Genomic DNA, 13,616 nt, shown 5'->3' with positions numbered 1-13,616 from the left:
TGTTAGCAATTTGGTCTCTAGTTCCTCTGCCCCTTCGGAATCCAGCTTGTACTTCTGGGAGTTCTCGGTCCACATACTGCTGAAGCCTACCTTGGAGGATTTTGAGCATAACCTTGCTAGCGTGTGAAATGAGTGCAATTGTATGGTAGTTGGAGCATTCTTTGGCACTGCCTTTCTTTGGGATTGGGATGTAGACTGATCTTTTCCAATCCTCTGGCCATTGTTGAGTTTTCCAGACTTGCTGGCGTATTGAATGTAGCACCTTAACAGGATCATCTTTTAAGATTTTAAATAGTTCCACTGGGATGCCATCACCTCCACTGGCCTTGTTGTTAGACAAGCTTTCTAAGGCCCACTTGACTTCACTCTCCAGGATGTCTGGCTCAAGGTCAGCAGCTACATTGTCTGTGTTGTCCGGGATATCCAAATTTTTCTGATATAATTCCTCTGTGTATTCTTGCCACCTCTTCTTGATGTCTTCTGCTTCTGTTAGATCCCTCCCATTTTTGTCTTTTATCATGTTCATCTTTGCGCAAAATGTTCCTCTAATATCTCCCATTTTCCTGAACAGATCTCTGGTTTTTCCTTTTCTGTTATTTTCCTCTGTTTCTTTACATTGTTCATTTAAAAAGGCCCTCTTGTCTCTCCTTGCTATTCTTTGGAAGTCTGCATTCAATTTTCTGCAGCTTTCCATATCTCCCTTGCATTCTGTTTCCCTTCTTCTCTCTGCTATTTCTAAGGCCTCATTGGACAGCCACTTTGCTTTCTTGCATTTCCTTTTCTTTGTGATTGTTTTTGTTGCTGCCTCCTGTACAATGTTACGAGCCTCTATCAAAAGTTCTTCAGGCACTCTGTCCACCAAATCGAGTTCCTTAAATCTGTTCTTTAGCTGCCTAGAGTGACCTTTTAGGCCAGATGGACGGGGTATAAATAAATAAATAAATAAATAAATAAATAAATAAATAAATAAATAAATAAATAAATAAATAAATTCTTTACTTCCACTGTGTATTCATAAGGGATTTGGTTTAGATTATACCTGAGTAGCCCAGTGGTTTTTCCTACTCTCTTCAGTTTAAGCTTGAATGTTGCTATGAGGAGCTGATGATCAGTCAGCTCCAGGTCTTGTTTTTGCTGACTGTATAGAGCTTCTCCATCTTTGGCTGCAGAGAATATAATCAATCTGATTTCAATATTGCCCATCTGGTGATTTCCATTTATAGAGTCGCCTCTTGTGTTGTTGGAAAAGAGTGTTTGTGATCACCAGCTTATTCTCTTGACAAAACTCTATTAGCCTTTGCCCTGCTTCGTTCTGAACTCCAAGGCCAAACTTCCCTGTTGTTCCTTTTATCTCTTGGCTCCCTACTTTAGCAGTCCAGTTCCCTAGAATGAGAAGAACATCTTTCTTTGGAGTCAGTTCTAGAAGGTGTTGTAAATCTTCATAAAATTGTTCAATTTCAATCTCCTCAGCAATGCTGGTTGGTGCATAAACTTGGATTATTGTGATGTTGAAAGGTCTGCCTTGGATTATTTATTTATTTATTTATTTATTTATTTATTTATTTATTTATTCATTCATTCATTCATTCATTCATTCATTCATTCATTCATTCATTCATTCATATATATGCCGCCCACTCTACGCAAAGGTAGAGTGGGCGGCTTACAACAATTAAAATTCAGTTAAGATACAATAAAAGATAAAATGATTAAAATACAATTAAAATACAATTAAAATTGCCATCAGGGGCCACAGTTGATGTTATTTCAATTAAAAGCTTTCTGGAACAGGAAGGTTTAGACCTGGTGCCGAAATGTCATCCGCATCGGCGCCAGACGAATTTCAGTCAGGGGGGCATTCCATAGTCTGGGGGTAGCTGCTGAAAAGGCCCTTTGTCTACAAGCCATCCCTCTTACCTCCTTGAGGGACGGCTCTCTCAAAAGGGCCCCCCTGGCTAGATCTTAACTGCCGGGTAGGCTCATATGGAAGGAGGCGGTCCTTCAAGTATCCAGGGCCCAAGTCGTTTAGGGCTTTATATGTCAAAATAAGCACTTTGAATTGGGCCCGGGCAGCAACTGGTAACCAATGTAAATTAAACAGAATTGGCTTGATTCTCTAGTGGCCCCACAACTCACCAGCCACGCAGCTCGATTCTGGACCAGTTGCAGTCGCCGAACCGTCTTCAAAGGCAAGCCCATGTAGAGTACATTGCAATAATCTATACGAGATGTTACCAGTGCATGTGTATCTGTCATGAGACTCCACTCATCCAGGTAGGGTTGTAGCTGGTACAATTTCCGTAGCTGAAGGAAGGCGCCACCGAGTCCACCTGGGCTTCCAGAGTTAGACTGGGGTCCAGGAGCACCCCCAGGCTGCGGAAATTTTTAGAGCTGGCTTAGTCAAATTCTTATAGACTTCGCACAACAAGTTTGGTGTGGCTTGCCTTAAAAAAAAGGCACTCGGAATGCCCGTCCAAGAGGATGATCTTGTTTGGACAGGATTCACAGTGTTTGAAGGGGCCTGAAGAGGCCATAAAAGAGGAATAGGCCCAGGTGGGAAAAGGGCAGGAAAAATGGAAAATGGTTGGTCTTATTTTTCCCTAATTCTCTCTCTCTCTCTCTCTTTACTCACAATACAGAAAAAGAATGAGGAAGGTCTGATCAGGAAAATAAATAAATAAATAAATAAATAAATAAATAAATAAATAAATAAATAAATAAATAAATAAATAAATAAATAATTTATTTATTTATTTATTTATTTATTTATTTATTTATTTATTTATTTATTTATTTATTTATTTATTTATTTATTTATTTATTTATTTATTTAACATATACTGCCTACACTACCCAAAGGTCCCTGGGCAGCTTACAACAAAATACAGTAAAAAGGATTTTAAAAATTAAAATACAATTAAAATATATACCCTAAAAATTCTGAAGAGATCAAATCTTTCTTTGGTTCTTGTGGGTTTTTCGGGCTGTTTGGCCATGCTCTGGAGGTTTTTTTCCTAACATTTCACCAGTCTTTGTAACAGGCATGCTCAGAGGACAGAAGCTAGAATTCAGACAGGAAGGACCTCCAGAAAATGGCCAAACAGCCCAAAAAACCCACAAGAACCATCAGATCCTGGCTGTGAAAGCCTTCAAGAATAAATTATTTCTTTCTTTACAGAAAAACAGAAGCTCTGAATCTGAGTTGCTGCTGCAAAGAGGAACTGAGGCACTCCGTGTTACGGGCAGGCAAGTGTGACAGGAGGGAAAACACGTGTTAAAGCTCTAGAAGTTTCTGAGGTTCTCTGTGCAAGTGCACTAAAACCCATTAGTGAGCATTCACAGAGACTACAAAGAAGCAGCTCAACTACTTACACAACAAATTGTGTGAAGGGAACAGATGCACAAAATGCCATATTTTATTATTTATAAGACACCCCCGTTTATAAGATGCTCCCCCACTTTTCTAAACCCAAAATTAAGAAAACCTAGTTTTGAGGATTCAGCCTCTGTGATCAGAATGGTCAGACATTTTGAGTCCCTGTTGAATCTGAGCCTACAGGCTCCACCCCAATGAGGTGTGATCCAATTGGTTTGTTCAGCATCAACTGACATCAGTTCCATAAGGCTCATGACTGGAGGAAGCTAAGTCTCCCGAATGTAGGAAGCTAAGACTCGTGACTGAAGGAAGGCTGTTTGCAGAGGCAAGGTATGGGCAGTTTTGTACTCTCCATGTTCTCAGCTTACTTCTCTGTATAAGACACCCTCAGTTTTTAGTGTAATGATTTTAGAAAAAAGTGGCATCTTATAGATGAAAAAATAGGTACATTTTACTTTACATGTTACATTTTATCTTAAAAACATTGTGCTAAAATATTGCTTGTCTGAGCCAATGGCTCTAATGAATGAGTTCTTAGATAACCTCTATTTTCCATTTTAGCTACACTATTTGCAATATTAGGACATTTGCAGTTTTCTTTCCTCTTGCTGTCACTGAATACGGAGAATGTGACCTCAGAATTGCCTTGAAGGCTCCCTAAAGATGGCTGAAGGTGCTGAAATCTAATTATTTCAAAGCAAAATTGCTCTTGTAATAGAGAGAGGTTAAAATTCCTAGTGGAGAAGTAAAAGTCTCATTGATTTCAATGTATTTCATCTTTAGCATTCTTGTCCAAGTTTTTGAAGGAGTACAAAATATTCTGAAAAACACCTCCATAAATAATGATTATATTGATACACATTTCTTTTATATGATGCAGTTTTGTGTGGAATTGTTTTGTATGGAATCTTCCTTCTGTGATGATTTTAGTGTGATCTGTTTCTTGTTTATAGTGATGATCTGAAAGTCTGAAAAGAAGTGAAGGATAGGAAATCTGAAATTAGGTGCTGACCTTCTGGGTCCATTTTCAAATGTATTTCCAACTCCCCTAAGCAGAATCATAAAATCATAGAATTATATGCTTGCATTTTTTTTTTTTTTGCCAGAAATGAGAGAATGCAGCTTTGTAAGGGCAAATCCTAGTGGCAGGTGTAAAGCATATCTAAGAGGAGCAGAGTGCTCTGAGTTTTCTGCTCAGTCACTGAATTGCAGTTATGTGATCTGGGGACAACCCAGTTCAAAGCAGAACAGCTTTTGCTTGCATGAGCACCTCTTTGTCCAAAAAGCAGGGAAGAGGGAATGTTAAAAATAAATGTAAAGATTTTCATGAAGAATATTGTTGATGAGGTATTTCTATATGACAGTTACAAGTTTGTAAAATACTCCCAACAATCAGCCAGCTGCAAATTTCACTTCTGCAAAAAAAAAAAAAAAAAAAAAAAAAAAAAAAAAAATCCACAACATATAAACAGTATGGTTGTTGTAGGTTTTTCGGCCTCTTTGGCCGTGTTCTGAAGGTTTTTCTTCCTAACATTTCCCCAGTCTCTGTAGCTGGCATCTTCAGAGGACAGGAGTTAGAACTTTATCTGTCTTCTGGTGTAATGTGTGGGATAGTTGAGTATTTGTAGCTGTGAGATCACCTGTGTGACAGATCATCTCCGCCCTTATCATAATACACTCATAACAAAAAGAAATATACTGATCACCATAATCACCCAATCTCTTGAAAAGGACAAAAAGCTGATCCTACAGCTTCAAATGCTCAACTATCCAAAACACAGACAGAATTCTAACTCCTGTCCTCTGAACATGCTGACACAGAGACTGGCAAAATGTTAGGAAGAAAAACCTTCAGAACACAGCCAAACAGTCTGAAAAACCTACAACAACCACTGGATCCCGGCCGTGAAAGCCTTTGAGAATACATATGAACAGTATCTGTAGAAATTCACCACCCCCAGAACAATTTTTTTCTTCAAATGAGGAAAAAATGTTTTCATTATTCTCAAATGTCACACAAAACAATTTAATCAGGATTTCTACCTTAATTGACAGCAGGTCTGCATTGGGAAGTTGACTTGGTGAACCTTGATCTATCCTTTCAAAACCTGGAAATTTCCAAAGCACAGGATGAACACACTGTAGTCAGTGGAGAGAAAATGCATTACTTTTCTATGCTTTTGGAATGTTCCTTTTGTTTCATTTTCGGTTATTTTAAGATGCTCAACTATGGGTATACGGGGAGATTTCACTCCCTCTTAATTGATGACTTCTCTGCTGAGTCCAAATGCAGGCAGTACAACACAAAATAGATGGCACCATCAGGAAAGAGTACACAGATTCCCACAAGAATGACAAGCAAACTACTGCCCTCTCTGGGTTCCAACCAATCCAGATCCACATATTAAAATCCACATATTAAAAATAACCACTCCCCTGCTACTTAACATTTTGACTGGTTGCTTAACAGTATCCGTCTCAAAACTGTGGGATGAAAAATTCCAAAGGTATTTGATAAAGGGTGAAAGGAAAGAAATGAAAGAGTAAAACAGGAAAGGAATATTGAAATTTTTTGCACCTCTCTTTTGATTAAGTAAATAATTCCTTTTAAGATGCTGTTTTTCAGAAATTGACGCAAGATTAGGTTTTCCAACTAGCCCCATTTTTTATCAATCGTTTTAAAAATAAAATCCCATCCTTACAATGCATGAAAAAATGCAAACATTCCCCCCTCCACAAAAAGTTATATATATAGATTTTGATCTGTAAAAAAATCCCCACATTTGGACAGAAGTGAATATGACAGATGGAACTCTGCAGATGTAGATGTAGATGTATCTTTTTAGTCGAGTCCATGAGAGAACTATGACCGTGATTACATAAAGATTCTACATATAACCTCTAAAAGAAACTCAAATAAGGAAGGTGAGAATATGTGAAGGCATCATATGAATAGAAGGAGAAACCTTTTCTTCCAACTGAACAAATTCGTTTTGGTTTGTACTAGAAAGATGAGATAAGACGAAGAAAAGGGTCCATAAATGCTGTGTTAATTCACCTTGAAAAAATATATTTCCAGCAGACGAAGAGGAGAATTCAAGGGCATATCAAAAAATTGTTCATTCTTCCCTTTAATAAACCTTTGGATGCATACATAATTTTACTACAAGTCATTTTCCAGGTCATCTCCTTTTAATTGCAAACAGTCTGACATTAAAAATCTGTTTAAGCTGATTCCACTTCAATATTAATCTTCCTATCCAAGTTGCTTGAGCAACTTTCACATTCAATGGAATAATAATAACAACAAACCCCTATGTATCAAAAGCTTCTGCTCAGCTTGCAAAAGTGTTTTTTCCATGCAACCAGCAAATCTTTGCAAAAATCTGGGCATCATGTGAATGAGCAGAATTGGATACATTGGGTTAACTATGAAAGATGGGCACAATACGCCTTCTATAATAGCTCCTTATTCATTCCATTGAAATACGTTTCAAATAGATATTGGATTCTTTATTAATCATCAGTGATCTCTTATATTCTACAAGAATCTTCCAAACCTTGTGTCCTTCAGAAGTTTTGGAATACAACACCTGTTCTTCCAAGCCTTTGGCTGTATAGGTTGGGGCTGGTGAGATATATCACCCTATCAATTAAGGATTGTTATAAACAAAATTATGGCAGGGAAAAAATAAATTTAAATGGGAACATTTTATAATATGGAAAATGTAAAAAGCTCGAAATAGACATTCAAAATGTATTGTACTGTCTGAAAATATTGTCAGTAGGTATAGCTAGATGTATTCCAAAGGAGGAGGCTAATGGCCTAGGAGAGCCTTGATTCAGGATACTGCAGACAGAGATTAGTGGATGTTGACAGCCCAGACCCATGGGAAAGCTAGAGTCCCATGACAGATTGTTTTGACAATGCATAACACCAAAAGATATTTAAACAGCAATTTCTACCATGTGCATGGATCATCTCAAAGGAACATGAATATTCAACATGAACCTTATTTTCGCAAACGAAGGGAAGACTCTACTTGGTGAGAATTATGAATTGTGATGTGACTTATTATACTATAGTTCAGCTTTGTTTTTACAAATAGTATGTATTGGAACAGATATTTTAGATGACTTGTATGAGAGTTTTATGTATTCTTTTTACTAAGAAAAAAGTCACTATTGTATGAAGTGCTAAACTTAAGTTCTATGCCATTTGATCATACTTTTAGTAAATCCTACTTTTTATATAACATTAAAAATGTATCTATAGATATGAACTAGAAAGTTTTTGTATTAGAAGACTGAATTTGGCAATATATACTTATTTAGTTTTATATATTCCAATATATTTTACATCTTTGGGCTTTTACTTACATGATTACTTGCTTGCTAAAGAAATATTTTAAAGAAAAAGGGATTCCTTTTTGAACTTTTAAGTGAACATTCTGAAGAGTATTCAGGAAGGAAGAATTGAAAGAATATAAAGTAAGGTACAGAATCTATGGCCACAATTAAATTGCTTGTCAGATGTGTATAAAACACAGATCTATGTCTCTCATAGGGAGTCTGTTAAACAGGAGCCCTGTGAAGGTATTATCTCTATGACCTTAAAATATGTTTTTTGAATAAGTTGTGACACCTTAAAGGCTAATAGATTCATAGGTTTCAGAACACTGTCTCAGAAATCTTGTGCATAGCATAACAAGTTGTACTATAGCTGAATCATTATGTTAAAACTAGCATAGGTTTGTTTGAATTAATGAAGGAGTTGACTTATGAAATCCCGCAGACTCTCTGGGTCTACTCTCGTACAACTTACTATTCTAAGTAAGAAATTCATGCATTGTGCCTCAAGAATTGGATTGCAATTAATGAAAACTCACACTGAAATATGCTACACCATATTTAAGGTGTCACAACTTTTGTTTTTATTTTTCTTATTTTTGTAATATTCAACATTGCATCATTAACATGAGCATGAAGTAATAAATGACAAAAGGAAGCTGAAGAATCTTCTAATTCATTCTCCCTTTTTTCCTTTTTCATTCATTATTACTTTTAGAAGATGAAACTTATTTGAAGAAAGGAAAGGGAGGGAGGGGACTCAGAATGAAACACAATGGTTATAATCCACACATAGTTATAGCTGTGCAGATCCCCAATGGTTTCAAGAAGTTTTAAGAACTTGGAGGCTGGGCACCCAATCATCATAAAATGTTTTCAGACTTCAAATATTTAAAAACTAATTCATGCCTGTAATTGCCATGCTTCCAAGTGGAAATCTTTCTTTTTGTATTTAGTGTTATCTGTTATAATTAATACTGCTTGAATAAACAAATGTGAAGAAAAATGCCTTTGCTTGAAAATTAGGAATTATGTCAAAAGGATTATCAAATGTACAGCTTTCCACTTATAGACTGAACAGATTTTTTTTTCTTTTCTCAACCTATGACAGACAGAAAGCACATTAAGAATGAAACTAACAATTTGGTTAAGTAGGAAAGCATAGATACAAGCTAAGGAAAGTACTACGCCTGAATAAGAATGCTTCAGTGTAAATGAGTGGGTGGTCAGACTAAGACTGTGAGCTGGTTCAAACAAAATGTATAATGCCTAAGTCACATGGAAGAACTTTGGATATGGATTCTTGTGCATTTAAGGTAAAACTGCCTTTCCTCCATAAAATAAAAGTTGGAGAGAATCCAAAGGAGCAGATTCTTCATTGAGAGACAGTATGTTAAAAACCTGGGTTTGAATGCCTCTGAGTACGCAGTGATATTACAGTGGTGCCTTGCTTAACTACGATAATCCATTCCAGGAAAATCACAGTTAAGCGAAAACATCGTAAAGTGAAAAAAAACCCATTGAAATGCATTGAAACCCGTTCAATGTGTTCCAATGGGGTAAAAACTCACCGTCCAGTGAAGATCCTCCATACAGTGGCCATTTTCGCTGCCTGTATAGCGAGAAATCCATCCCTAAACATTTTAATTACCCGGTGGCCATTTTGAAACCGCCAATCAGCTGTTCTAAAAAACATCGTTTCCTGAAGGATCGGTTCCTGAAGCAGGGAACCGATCATCGCAAAGCGAAATTCCCCGATTTAGACCGTTTAGACCATCGATTGCCATCGTTTTGTGATCGCAAAAAGATCATCGTTAAGTGGATTCATCGTAATGCGGGGCAATCGTAAAGCAAGGCACCACTGTAATGCTGAATTGATGCTAAATAAAAAAGAGGTTGCCACCTCTTTCTTTTTCCTTTTATCTTTTCTTGATAGGCTCCCTGTCCTCCAGTCAAATGCAATGTGTCTTCATAGCTTACCCAATTTGTTGGGGCAATGGAAAATATTTTCCTTTAATCTGGAAGGCTTTACCAACCATTTTTATTTTTTCATAACTATTTTTCATGTCTAAACACTTTTAAAAACACTTTTCTGCTTTTTCCAATTTCTTCTCAATATTTAGCCACAAGCAGAAGTGTAAATTTCATACTGTGTTCTGTGTACTTCCTACACACCTGCTTCTCTATTGATAAGTGGAATCCCCCCAAACATGATAGGCATTCCAAAGCCCCTTGTCATATGATGATGATGATGATGATGATGATGATGATGATGATGATGATGATGATGATGATGATGATGATGATGCCGTATTTCTCCCAACAAGGGAACCAAAGTGGCACTCAACATTAAAATTCACACCATTAAAACACGATAAGTATTAAACCATATATGATTTAAAATAAAATTAAAAGATTCAAACATGAAAACATGAAAGAGATTACTCTCCAAGTCTTTAAAGCACCACTCATTCTTCTTCTTTGAGCCCCATCGTATTTTTGCCAGTCTATTTACATTGCGGCCTCTCTGTCTACTCATGTCTCATCTAATGTGACTAATGCAATTGTTTGATCTGAAACCATTCACACTCTATTTTTGTGAGAAGGGGGAAAACATTTCGTTTTCCATTATGGAAACAAAACTCACACAATATGCCTCTTACCAGACTGCATCTAAAAAGTGTAAATGCATTTCCCTCAAGGTTAGTGAGCAAAGAAAAAAAAGTCCCATGTTTCAAAGTCATAGGAAGTAAGTTTTTAAAAACGTTTGCACCTCTACATCTTGGTCTTTTTCTTCTGTCTGGAAGGATCATTGGGAAAGATACAATGACCTTTCAGTTCCAGGCAACTCCAGAAGGGCTCCTTGCTACAATTGTTTCTCTTTTACCCACACAGAGCTTTTTAAACCCATTACAATTTTGAGGAGACATTAGTAGGAGAAATGTTCCGCTCGTATGTGGGTCCAAGATACATAGGGGCTAGATCTGAAATAAGCTTTTTCATTATTTCAAACTGATATAAAGAAGTACTTTATATTTCAAGTAACTTTACTGAAGCTCTGAAATTTACATGGGACAAGCTTTGGTACCTTCAAAAAAGTCATGCAACTGAAAGGTTAGTCCTCAGAACAGATAGCAAAGTGCAAAAAGTAGACTAATGCAAGTTTGGCACATCTTCAGAAAACTGACCCTCTCTCCTAGAGACACTCTTCTTGTGTATCCCATCCTTGGCTTTATCAGGGCTAAAGTATCCATTGTTGTTGCACTCACCCTGGTGTGTGCTTGCTGCAAATTTAAACTGTTCTGCTTATATATCACCCCATAGCACTTAAAGCGCTCTCTGGGCAGTTTGCAGGCTACACATCCCCCCATCCCACCCCAGCAAGCTGGTTACTCAATTTTCCTATCTTGAAAGGATGGAAGGCTGAGTCAATCTTGAGCCATCTATGTGAGGAGTTGAACTCAGATAATGAGCAGAGTTTTAGCAGCAGTACCGCAGTTCAACTACTGCACCATGAGGCTCTTCCTGCTTGTATTGCAGATAGCCTCCTAGACTATCATGGGCCAGCAGGATTATATCTTCAATATGCACAAGTGTGCTAAATGTTGCAACACACCAAGGCACTAAGAACATCTAAATGGCAGACTGCTTCCTCATTGTACTAAGAAACTGTCAGGTGAGCCCATCATTGGGAGACGAGCATTGAATGAAGGTGAAGCCACCTGAACTCAAGAGTACCTTTGTACATTGTATAAACTGAGCTTGCAGGGAGGGAGAGTGGCAGTGTGATAATGAAACAATGTGTGCATGTTTCTGCTTAATTAATACCTTTCCCTCTGTTTCATTGAAAGCAGAATGGAACTGCAGTTAATGAAATAAGTTGAGGAATTATTTTCTTATTTTAAATGTCAATGTTGGAAATCCCTTTGCATTTAAAATTGTGTCTCTAGCTGGTTGGATAGTGCATTAGTTATCCCAGGGGAGACTAAATCAATTCTTGCTGGCACAGGTGGTCAGCCTGCCAGTCCACTTACTGCTTGCCGCATGGCACATGCAACTGGCAACTCAACAGAGCACCAATTGTGACAGTAGCCCAGCTGGTGCTGCCCCGCCTCTCTGTTCAGCCAGCTACTACGGTGAGGGTGCATGATGACAAGTCTCCCCGCTCAGCTGGTGAGTGGCTGGTTGAGTAGGGAGGAGGAGCAACGCCAGCTGGGCTACTGCTGTGATTGGCATCTTGTCACTGACACGGGCTGCACATATCAGATGGTGAGCAATAAGAGGAGTGGGGGGGTTCTGGGGGCAGGTGTTAAATCAGGCCAGCTACATGTGCTGGTGAGATTTGTCTTCTTCCCCCCCCAGGGGATGAAGGCGAATCTCCCATGTCTATTAACCACTGTCCTTCCTACAAAAGTCATTCAGTGTAGCTATAGGCAAGCTGCATAGTTCCAGGGTGCCTCCATAAGCAGGGAATGGTAAACCACTTCTGAGAACTCACTACCTCGAAAACCCAGAAAGGGTTACCATAAGTCAAAACTGACTTAACAGCACAGAGTTGTTGTTGTTGTTATGGCGGTAAGGGAAAAGTCCATGGGCCTTACAATAAAACTACTTGACAGGTGTCACACACTTGCCTCTAATAATGCAGGACTTTGCCCTCAGCAAACTATCGGAAGAGAAAGGTCAAATTAAGAATCACCACTGTTAAGCTAGGAATGAAACAAAAGCAAGATGTCATTGACCATGCAAGTCCTAAATGAAACAGGAAGATTTAAAGCGCGTCAGTTAGAGAGCTAACAGCCATCCTGGGTAGATGAACACAGCCCAATACTGAGGAATAGCGATGGCCATAAATTGATAAAATGTGATTCATTGCGATCTGTAATTCATCAAGGTACACAAACCATTAATTCACACACAAAAAACCTGGACCAGCTGATGAACTGATTTGTTGATTTGTCACTGCTATAAAATGCACCCTTGGCATTTAGATACACCAAAATCACAGAGAAGCTTTCCCTCACTCTCCTCTACAATTCCTCCAAGGCTGGTGAATATTAGATTTTGGACATCTGAGTCATGCACCCACAAATTGGGTTCCCCCCTAGGAAAGTGTCAGAGGTTGCAGACATAGACATCTTAGAGTTAGAACAGTTGTTGGAAGGTGGTGGGTTGAGGAGGCAGAGAGGCTGGGAAAGGATCCCTATCTCATGGGATTCAATGAAGGGAAGCCCAACATGGGAAGGTTCACCTTAATGAACAACAGCCTCTCCATGGTTAAGGGGTCCAGATGAGAGTGACAGGTTGGAGCATGTCTCCAAGATGGGAGAAGACACTGGACACTGGTAGGAGGGGATGGAAGGGAGGTCCATTGTCACACTGGACAGCTCTGGCCATATGCCCACTTTTTGTTCTCAATACTGAAGAGAATCTGATCTGGGGAGCTCGGTTGGTTCCAACAGATACTCCACTTTTCAGAGTCCTCTTCTGCCACCTTTTTACCCTCTCCTGTGGTGGCAACCGCTCAGCTCACCACCAAGCTCCAGTATTGTGGGCTGGAGCCCTTGCCAGCAGAAGAAACCCCTGCACATAACTCCTGGAAACCACCCTCCCACTCATCTTCCTTGTGCCCTTGCATGCCTGGCTCTCCATGCACATCCACTGTGTGTACTTCACTAGAGAGCCTGTTTCTCCACTCCTCCAGCTCAGCAGTGTGTGATGCCAAGCTGCCCTTGATGCGGGGATCACAAAGGCAAGCCATGTGGTAAGCTTTGTCTCTGCACCAAGGATGGAGTTGCTTCCACATGCCTACCTGCAACCTCAACACCAAGTCCCTGATCTGTGGAAGTAGGGAGTAAGTAAGGAAGATGACTTGCCCTGAGGTTACATC

General features: G+C 38.8%; 1 protein-coding gene across 3 annotated transcripts in view; it reads right to left on the bottom strand.

Moving 5' to 3' along the window:
* The window catches only part of LOC140702313 (uncharacterized), a 470,248-nt gene that overhangs the window by 33,074 nt on the left and 423,558 nt on the right, over positions 1 to 13,616 (bottom strand). For all 3 annotated transcript variants that reach the window (XR_013538729.1, XR_013538731.1, XR_013538730.1), the window contains one exon: positions 5,420 to 5,484. The gene's annotated coding sequence lies outside the window, so the exon portion shown is untranslated. The remainder of the gene's footprint in view (positions 1 to 5,419; positions 5,485 to 13,616) is intronic.

Source organism: Pogona vitticeps, chromosome 11 (genome assembly GCF_051106095.1).
Source record: "Pogona vitticeps strain Pit_001003342236 chromosome 11, PviZW2.1, whole genome shotgun sequence".
NCBI classification, from domain to species: Eukaryota; Metazoa; Chordata; class Lepidosauria; order Squamata; family Agamidae; genus Pogona; species Pogona vitticeps.
Note: the sequence above shows the minus strand (reverse complement) of the source record. Positions and strands in the feature narration are given on the sequence as shown.